Source organism: Gouania willdenowi (assembly GCF_900634775.1).
Source record: "Gouania willdenowi chromosome 24 unlocalized genomic scaffold, fGouWil2.1 scaffold_320_arrow_ctg1, whole genome shotgun sequence".
In the NCBI taxonomy this organism is placed as follows: domain Eukaryota; kingdom Metazoa; phylum Chordata; class Actinopteri; order Blenniiformes; family Gobiesocidae; genus Gouania; species Gouania willdenowi.
The window spans coordinates 4,693,890-4,703,738 of NW_021144848.1; positions in this window are offsets into that span (position 1 = coordinate 4,693,890).

Below are 9,849 nucleotides of genomic sequence, written 5' to 3' on the forward strand. Positions count from 1 at the left end.
GTGTGTACGTTGAAACTTTGAGGAATTTTAAAAATTTGTTTATTTGTCTTATTCTGGACAAAGGTAAGTTTCACAAAATGATCTGAGAACATATTTTTCTTCATGTGTTTCTGTAAGTCTGGGAGTTTTGCTTTAACTAAATAATCATTCAGACTTTTGTTTCTCCTGTAGGCCGAGATGACTTCGTGATTCTGTAAGAGACCTTGTTCTGATATAATGTTTCTATAGTTCTTTTTAATTTTGTGATTGATCATTTTTCCAATTGAAGAATATGTGGTGATTAAAGGTATTTTTTGTTTCTCTGTACAGTCTGGTTTTTTATTTTGAAATGTTTTCAGGTCTTAGGCTTAGGGCTTCAAAATGTTCTAGAATATCCTCTTGTTTGTAATGTTTTAAATAAATCAGAATCAGAAATGTTTTGATGGCCAAGTACAGTTTTTAGGACAGTACAAGGAATTTGTCTTGGTAGTCGATGCACGAAACAAAAAAAAGAAACAATCCAGCAACAATAATAATAATAATAATGATAAATATAAAGGATGAGGGATAAATAAAGGATAAATAGGATAAATATAAATATATATATATATATACAGTGCAGCAGGTAATGTCATCATGGAGGTGGTGATCGGGTGGGGGGGGGGGGGGGTTCAGTGGGTGACTTGGGGTGTGTTCATGTGGATGGTGGCAGAGGGAAAGAAGCTGTTTTTTGTGTCTGGAGGTTCTGGTCCTGATGGACCAGAAGGGAGAGATTGAAACAGTTTATGACCAGGGGGGGAGGAGTCGGCCACAATCTTTTCTGCCTCAGAATCCTGGAGGCGTACAGGTCCTGGAGGGAGGGCAGATTGCAGCCGATGACCTTCTCTGCAGAGTGGATGATACGCTGCAGTCTGGTCTTGTCCTTGGCCGTAGCTGCAGGTACCAGATGGTGATGGAGGAGCAGAGGATGGACTGGATGATGGAGCTGTAGAAGTTCACCATCATCTTTGTTGGCAGACTGAACTTCTTCAGCTGCTACAGGAAGTACATCCTCTGCTGAGCTTTTTTGATGATGGAGCTGATGTTCAGCTCCCACTTGAGGTCCTGAGTGATGATGGTCCCCAGGAAGCAGAAGTTCTCCACAGAGCTCACTGTAGAGTCTCCCAGGGTGAGGGGGGTGAGGGGGCTGGGTTCTTCCTGAAGTCTGCTATCATCTCCACTGTCTTTAAAGCATTGAGCTCCAGGTTGTTCTGGCTGCACCAGGACACCAGCCGGTCTGTCTCCACCTGTAGTCAGACTCGTCTCCATCAGAGATGAGACGATGATGGTTGTGTCGTCTGCAAACTTCAGGAGTTTGACCGACTGGTGAGAGGAGGTGCAGCTGTTGGTGTACATGGAGAAGATCAGAGGAGAAAGAACACAGCCCTGAGGAGATCCAGTGCTGATGGTCCTGGAGCAGAGATGGTTTTTCCCAGCTTCACGTGCTGTGATCCACCTGCAGGTGGAGTCTGGCACGTTCAGCTGGGAAAGCTTGTCCTGAAGGAGAGCTGGGATTATTGTATTAAAAGCAGAGCTGAAGTCCACAAACAGGATCCTGGCGTAGGAGCCTGGGGAGTCCAGGTGCTGGAGGATGAAGTGGAGAGCCAGGTTTACAGCATCGTCTACAGACCTGTTGGATCTATAGGCAAACTGCAGGGGGTCCAGGTGGGGGTCGGTGATGTCCTTGATGTGTGAGAGCATGAGGCGTTCAAAGGACTTCATGACCACAGATGTCAGAGCGATGGGTCTGTAGTCATTAAGTCCTGTGATCCTCAGCTTTTTAGGGACAGGAACGATGGTGGAGGCCTTAAAACAGGCTGGTACGGTGCATGTCTCCAGTGAGGTGTTAAAAATGTCTGTGAACAATGGAGACAGCTGATCAGCACAGTGCTTTAAGGTAGAGGGAGAGACAGAGTCAGGTCCACAAGCCTTACGAGGGTTTTGTCTCCTGAAAAGTCTATTCACATCTCTCTCTTTGATGGAGAAAGGTGTCTCTGTGGGAGGGGGGAGGAGGGGGGGAAGATAGGGGAGAGAACCTCTGTAAGCAGCTGTGGTGAAACTGTAGCTTTGATGTGGGGGGTGAAGGTGTTGGAGTGACGCTGGTCAGAGGTGTGAGGGGGGAGGAGTCAGGTCTGTCCCATTGTCTGTCAAATCTACAATAGAAGTTATTCAGACTGTTGGTCAGGTAGAGGTCGTTAGCAGCAGCAGGAGCTCTGGGCTTGTAGTTTGTTATTTGCCTGAATCTGATCAGCTGTGATTTAATTAACCCTTTATATGTGTGTTTAGGATGGAAACTTGATTTAAACAGCAGTGCATGCGTGTCTGTTTCTTTAAAGAAAACCTTAATATTTAAGGTACAGGTAAGTCCAAGATCCTCCCCCTTATATACCGTAGTGTCCAAAAAATCAATTGCTGTGTCATTTATTTCATATTTTAATTTAATTGATGGGTCGTGGGTGTTTAAGGTTTCTATAAATTCTAAAAATTCTTCTTTCGTATGTGTCCAAATACCAAAAATATCATCCAAATATCTTGTGTAATATAATGGTTTACATTTACATTTTTCCAGGGCCATCTCTTCCCAATCAGCCATAAAAATATTTGCATAGGATGGAGCAAACCTTTTCCCCATCGCTGTACCTTTCACTTGTAAGTAGTATTTTTGGTTCAATTCAAAATCATCCATCCATCCATCCATCCATCTTCTCCCGCTTAGCCGTTTCCGGGTCGCGGGGGCAGCATCCTCAGTAGGGAGGCCCTGACTTCCCTCTCCCCGGCCACTTCCTCCAGCTCTTCCGGGGGGACCCCGAGACGTTCCCAGGCCAGCCGAGAGACATAGTCTCTCCAGCGTGTCCTGGGTCTTCCCCCGGGGCCTCCTTCCGGAGGGACGTGCCCTGAACGCCTCACTACGGAGGCGTTCAGGGGGCATCCTAATTAGGTGCCCGAGCCACCTCATCTGGCTCTTCTCGATGCGGAGGAGCAGCGACTCTACTTTGAGCCCCTCCCGAATGACTGAGCTTCTCACCCTATCTCTAAGGGAGAGCCCAGCCACCCTACGGAGGAAACTCATTTCGGCCGCTTGTACCCGTGATCTTGTTCTTTCGGTCATGACCCAAAGTTCATGACCATAGGTGAGGGTTGGAACGTAGACCGACCTGTAAATCGAGAGCTTCGCTTTTTGGCTCAGCTCCCTTTTTACAATGACGGACTGGTGCAGACTCCGCATCACTGCAGACGCCGCACCAATCCGCCTGTCGATCTCTCGCTCCATCCTTCCCTCACTTGTGAACAAGACCCCGAGGTACTTGAACTCCTCCACCTGGGGCAGAACCTCATCTCCAACCCGGAGAAGGCACTCCACCTTTTTCCGGTCGAGAACCATGGACTCGGATTTGGAGGTGCTGATTCTCATTTCGGCCGCTTCACACTCGGCTGCGAACCGATCCAGTGAGAGTTGAAGGTCACGGTATGTTGGAGCCCACAGGACCACATCATCTGCAAAAAGCAGTGATGCAATACTGAGGCCCCCGAACCGGACCCCCTCAACGCCCTGACTGCGCCTAGAAATTCTGTCCATAAAAGTTATGAACAGAATCGGTGACAAAGGGCAGCCCTGGCGGAGTCCAACCCTCACCGGAAACGATTTCGACTTACTGCCGGCAATGTGGACCAGACTCTGACTCCGGTCATACAGGGAACGAACAGCTCCTATCAGGAGGTTCGATACCCCATACTCCCGGAGGACCCCCCACAGGAATCCCCGAGGGACACGGTCAAATGCCTTTTCCAGGTCCACAAAACACATGTGGACTGGTTGGGCAAATTCCCATTACCCCTCAAGGACCCTGCTGAGGGTGTAGAGCTGGTCCACAGTTCCACGGCCAGGACGAAAACCACATTGCTCCTCCTGAATCCAAGGTTCAACTATCCGGCGGACCCTCCTCTCCAGTACCCCTGAATAGACCTTACCGGGGAGGCTGTGGAGTGTGATCCTTCTATAATTGGAACACACCCTCCGGTCCCCCTTCTTAAAAAGGGGGACCACCACCCCGGTCTGCCAATCCAGAGGCACTGCCCCCGATGTCCATGCGATGTTGCAGAGTCGTGTCAGCCATGACAGCCCCACAACATCCAAGGCCTTGAGGAACTCCGGGCGGATCTCATCCACCCCCGGAGCCCTGCCACCGAGGAGCTTTTTAACCACCTCGGCAACCTCAGCCCCAGAGATAGGAGAGCCCACTCCCGGGTCCCTGGGCCCTGCTTCCTGATTGGAAGGCGTGTCGGTGGGATTGAGGAGGTCTTCGAAGTATTCCCGCCACTGATCCACAACGTCTCGAGTCGAGGTCAGCAGCGCACCATTCGCACCATACATAGTGTTGACGGTGCACTGCTTCCCCCTCCTGAGATGCCGGATAGTGGTCCAGAATCTCTTCGAAGCCGTCCGGAAGTCGTTCTCCAATGCCTCACCAAACTCCTCCCATGTCCGGGCTTTTGCCTCGGCGACCGCCGTGGCTGCACTCCGCTTGGCCCGTCGGTACCTGTCTGCTGCCTCCGGAGTCCCACAGGCCATACAGGCCCGGTAGGACTCCTTCTTCAGCTTGACGGCATCCCTCACCCCCGGTGTCCACCAACGGGTTCGGGTATTGCCGCCACGACAGGCACCGACTACCTTGCGGCCACAGCACCGATCAGCCGCCTCAGCAACAGAGGCACGGAACATGGCCCACTCGGACTCAATGTCCCCCGCCTTCACCGAGACATGGTTGAAGTTTTCCCAGAGGTGGGAGTTGAAGCTCCTTCTGACGGGAGACTCTGCCAGGCGTTCCCAGCAGACCCTCACTATACGTTTGGGTCTGCCAGGTCTAACCGGCATCCTCCCCCGCCATCGGAGCCAACTCACCACCAGGTGGTGATCAGTTGACAGCTCCGCCCCTCTCTTTACCCGAGTGTCCAAGACATGCGGCCGCAAGTCCGATGACACAACTACGAAGTCGATCATTGAACTGCGGCCTAGGGTGTCCTGGTGCCAAGTGCACATATGGACACCCTTATGCTTGAACATGGTGTTTGTTATGGACAATCTGTAACGAGCACAGAAGTCCAACAACAAAACACCGCTCGGGCCCGATCAGGGGGGCCGTTCCTCCCAATCACGCCCCTCCAGGTCTCACTGTCGCTGCCAACGTGAGCGTTGAAGTCCCCCAGCAGAACGAGGGAATCTCCAGAAGGAGCACTCTCCAGTACTCCCTCTAAGGAATCCAAGAAGGGTGGATACTCCGAGCTGCTGTTTGGCCCATAGGCACAAACAACAGTCATAATCCGTCCCCCCACCCGAAGCCGGAGGGAGGCTACCCTCTCGTCTACCGGGATAAACTCCAACGTACAGGCACTAAGTCGGGGGGCAAGAAGTATAGCCACCCCGGCCCGGCACCTCTCACCATTGGCGACTCCAGAGTAGAAGAGAGTCCAACCCAGAGCCCTTGTTATGTGTCGAGGTGAGACCGACTATATCTAGTCCGAACTTCTCCACCTCACACACAAGCTCAGGCTCCTTCCCCGCCAGAGAGGTGACATTCCACGTCCCTAACACTAGCTTCTGTAGCCGGGGATCAGATCGCCAAGGCCCCCGCCCTGGACGACTGCCCGATCCACATTGCACCGGCCTCATATGATCCCTCCTGCGGGTGGTGGGCCTACGGGAGGGCGGGCCCACGTCGTCCTTTCGGGCTCTGCCCGGCCGGGGCCCGTGGGCAAAGCCCCGGCCACCAGGCGCTCGCACTCGAGCCCCAACCCCGGGCCTGGCTCCAAGGTGGGGCCCCGGTAGCGCCAATCCGGGTGACGTGAACTGCCTTTGTTGTTTAATGTACATATATGGCTATTAAACCGCTCTTAGTCGGACCCGTCACCTGGGACCTGTTTGCCTTGGGAGACCCTACCAGGGACATTAAGCCCCCGACAACATAGCTCCCAGGATCATTCGGGTACTCAAACCCCTCCACCACGTTAAGGTGGCGGTTCATGTAGGAGTCAAAATCATTTCTTGTCAAATTAATCATTAATAATTAAATAATGTGTAAAAAAATAAATAAATAAAAAAAAAATATTTATTAAGATGGGAGAGTGGACTCTCGTCCAATATGGGAGGAGGGCTAGGTCTCTCCACCAACGCCGCTGGGACAGGGCACCTGGGGGACGTGCAGTCCTCGTAGAGGAGGGGCACGTTTCCCCTTCCCTAACCCTATCCTAAAACCCTAACCCTATCCTAAAACCCTAATTCTAGCAGTAATTTGAAAACATAACCTTGATCTACGCCCTGGCTCTATCTAATCCCGAACCCTAAATTTTAGTCCTAACCCTAGGACCCACTTCTAACCCTGACCGTTTTTGAGGGAGTGGTTTTCCGTTTTTTTTGGGTCATGCGGCCATTTTGGCTTGGTTCCTCTCATCTGTAGTCTTGGCGACCATGTTTGGGTGGACCATGTGGTGGGCGGCCATTTTTGTAGTTCTGAAAGCCTGGGTGGCCATTTTATTTAAGTCCCTCCCATCTGTAGTGTCGGCGGCCATTTTAGGTGGACCATGTGGTGGGTGGCCATTTTTATAGTTCTGAAGGTGGGTTGGTGGGGTTGGCTCCTCCTAGTTGTAGTTTTGACCACCATATTTAAACTCTGGGTAATCAACTTGAAGGGGTAGCAGCTCGTCCAACAAGTATTTGTTTGGAGAGTGAGCGACATACGGTGGAAGCTGAAAGCAACGAAAGGGGCGAATTTAAAACAAACTACGTCTAATCTCAAGGGTAAGATTATTTTGAGTTTGGATAAAGACAGTAATTTGATTGTTTTTTAGTTTGTGGAGGGTGTGTTAAACTAATTCTTTTTGATTAACAGAGTTGACCAAACATTTCAGGAGAAATTGATCTACGATAACACGAGGATCGGGTCAGGATAAAGGTTTTTTTGGGGGATCCTGCGAGGGGATTGGTTTTGGTGGGGAAAATAGGTTTTTTGGGTACGGAGTTGGTGCTCTGTGATTTTGAGTTGTAAAAAGGAACTTCTTGATAACATCCCATGCTAAGTTTATTAATTCAGGTGGGTCTCAACACCTGGTTCTTAAACTAATTAATTAAAAAAACTATTTCTAAACAAATGAAAAAATAGTATCAACCGTGGCTTTAAGGACCACCTATAGAGTAACTGTTATATGGAAGGTGCACTTCTGGGGCTGATCTCCTCAGAAGGGCCGCCCTTTGGGGGAGTGTCTAGAAATAATGGCCAAAACACTCGATGATCTGAAGGTTTTCTACTGATCATGTATCCTTCCCAACAGATATATTGAATTTTCTGAGACAATAAAGGTAAATAATAACTTTAAAGAATGAAATGGATACATTACATAACAAAACCCTAAACCCAGACCCAGCCCTTGTCACTCGTTTGATTTTATGTGGATAAATATATGGGAGTGGAAAAGAAGAGGATGTGAAAAAGGGGAGACGTTCACATCTTTATCACATCGAGGCCTGGACTGATCTTGGAGCATGGTACCTGGTGTTGACCGTGCATTGCTTTTTCATCCCTACGCCAAACTGGAGTGGTTGAAGGATCACTTTTGAGGGGATGAATCAAGAAGGATAACCTAAACCCTAACCCTGTGGCCACTGTGAAAGGACTGTGGAAAGGAGAAAACAGCGCTACTGACATACCGTGCTATACCTCTCGAGTGTGGGTATTCTCCCGCACAACTCCTGATCGGCCGACAGCTGTACACTACTCTGCTACAGCACCCTGTATCTTTACGGGACAAAATGTTTGGCGGCCTAGAGAGAACAAAAAAGGAAAGTGATACAACAGGTGATAATTTCTCATAATTGCAGCGCCCCCTAGAGGCCTAATTTTTTTTAAAATCTGGATCATACCCCCACAGTCTCATGGCAACCAAGGATCTAAGAATTGGTGGTGTTAGCAATTATTTTGACCAAGATATGCAACAGTTTGTGTTTTTATCGCTCGCTAGAAAAGTTTACTCGTTACTATTTTGCCCGAACAAGTTTTTATGCTAAACTCTAGAAAAGGTCCAACTGAAGACTCTATGTGCCAAGTTTCACGCTGATTGGACAAAACCCCAAGGAGTAATTTTAAAAAGTAGGTTGTGATATGTAGTGACTTACAAAGAGCAATGTGCTGTGGGAGTGGGCGTGGCCTATGTCAGAAAATGCGACTCTATGTAGGAAACATGTGGATATGAATTTTATGAAGATGTGAATTAAATTGTGAAAGTTAAAGGCCAAAATGTTTTTGCAATTATAGCGCCACCTAGTGGGGCAATTTTTGGTATGGATGGTCTGTGTGGTCTTCTATATCTACTCTGTAAATTTCACTGCCCTCAACATAATAATTCAGCAGTAATAAATGTTTGTTTACTTATGTGTTATTATGTCATTAGCCACGCCCACTTTTACCAATCGGGAATATCTTTGAGATATCACCTCAGGAGGGACCCAAGATCATACCCTCCAAATTTGGTAACAATTGGTCTTGCCATTTAAAAGATGGTGAGCGTGGAACAATCTGATGAAAAGTTGTTATTTTTAAGGTAACGATATAAACACTATTTTATATTAATTATGATAAAAACAAGAACGTACATGTGAAGTGTTCATTATATCCAGGAGTGAAGACTTTGTCCACATCTGTTGTAAACAACTATAATTTAATGTAACACCTCACAACGACACACACATCTAAAAATATGAATTATTTGACATAAAGCAACTTTTTTTTTTAACAGTAACACAAATAGTTACTTTACTTAGTAATGAGTTACTTTTATTATAGAGTAATTTAGTTACTAACTCAATTACTTTTTAGAACAAGTAGTGATTAATTATAACTAATTACTTTTTTAACGTTCCCAACACTGGTAATAAGCCACGCCCAATTTGACCAATTGCGATTAACTTTGAGAAACGGTCCCAGGAGCGACTCAAGGTCATTGTCAAGGGCTTTGTATGTAGGTGTTCCTAGAGCCAGCTGCAGTAATATGTGTGCTGAGAGGCACGAGGATAAATAAAGAGCAACTGAGGAATAACAACGTCCATTCTGTATTAAGACTGAGTAAAGGGAACAGAATGAAACAATACCCAACTCATTTGGTAAAAATTGGTCTTGCCATTTATGAGATATACATTTCCCATATTTGCAGCGCCCCCGAGTGGCGTAACTTATTAAAATTTTGCAATAAATTAAAGTGCACACACTATTATAATTTACTTTTATTGAAAATACTTCAATGTATAAAAACTGTCGATGGGGAATTCACAATGAGTATCCACTTCCTCTGATGTGCAATAAATAGAAACGTTCAAAACAAAGCCATATTATTATTATAGATAAACACTTATAGCTTTAAGGTTGAAAAGTGTGAATATTTTTTCAGATTTTAGAAGTTCTAACCACAATGTCCGTTTTAAACTGAAATCGTAATAGACTGTAGTTTTAATATAACTAAATAAAACAATTATAAAAAACGTTGGAAGTGACGTCATTTCCAAGCGCCGAGATCGAAAATGGTTGCCAGGTTAAGTGTTTCCCCGCTGATTGTGTGATTAAAAAAATATATAATAAATTTAAGTCAAACGTGATATTTGTTATTTGGATAATGAATAAGTAGTTCCGGTGATTTTTTTTGTCACATAGTTTTTAGTGTCACGTTTTGTTGCATTTCAGTAACAAACAATAATTGGAAACATTTTACAAAATTATGAAATGATAAAGAAAATTTTAAAAAAATGTCAGTGGTACAAACTACAGAAATCAGTAAATACATATTTCAGAT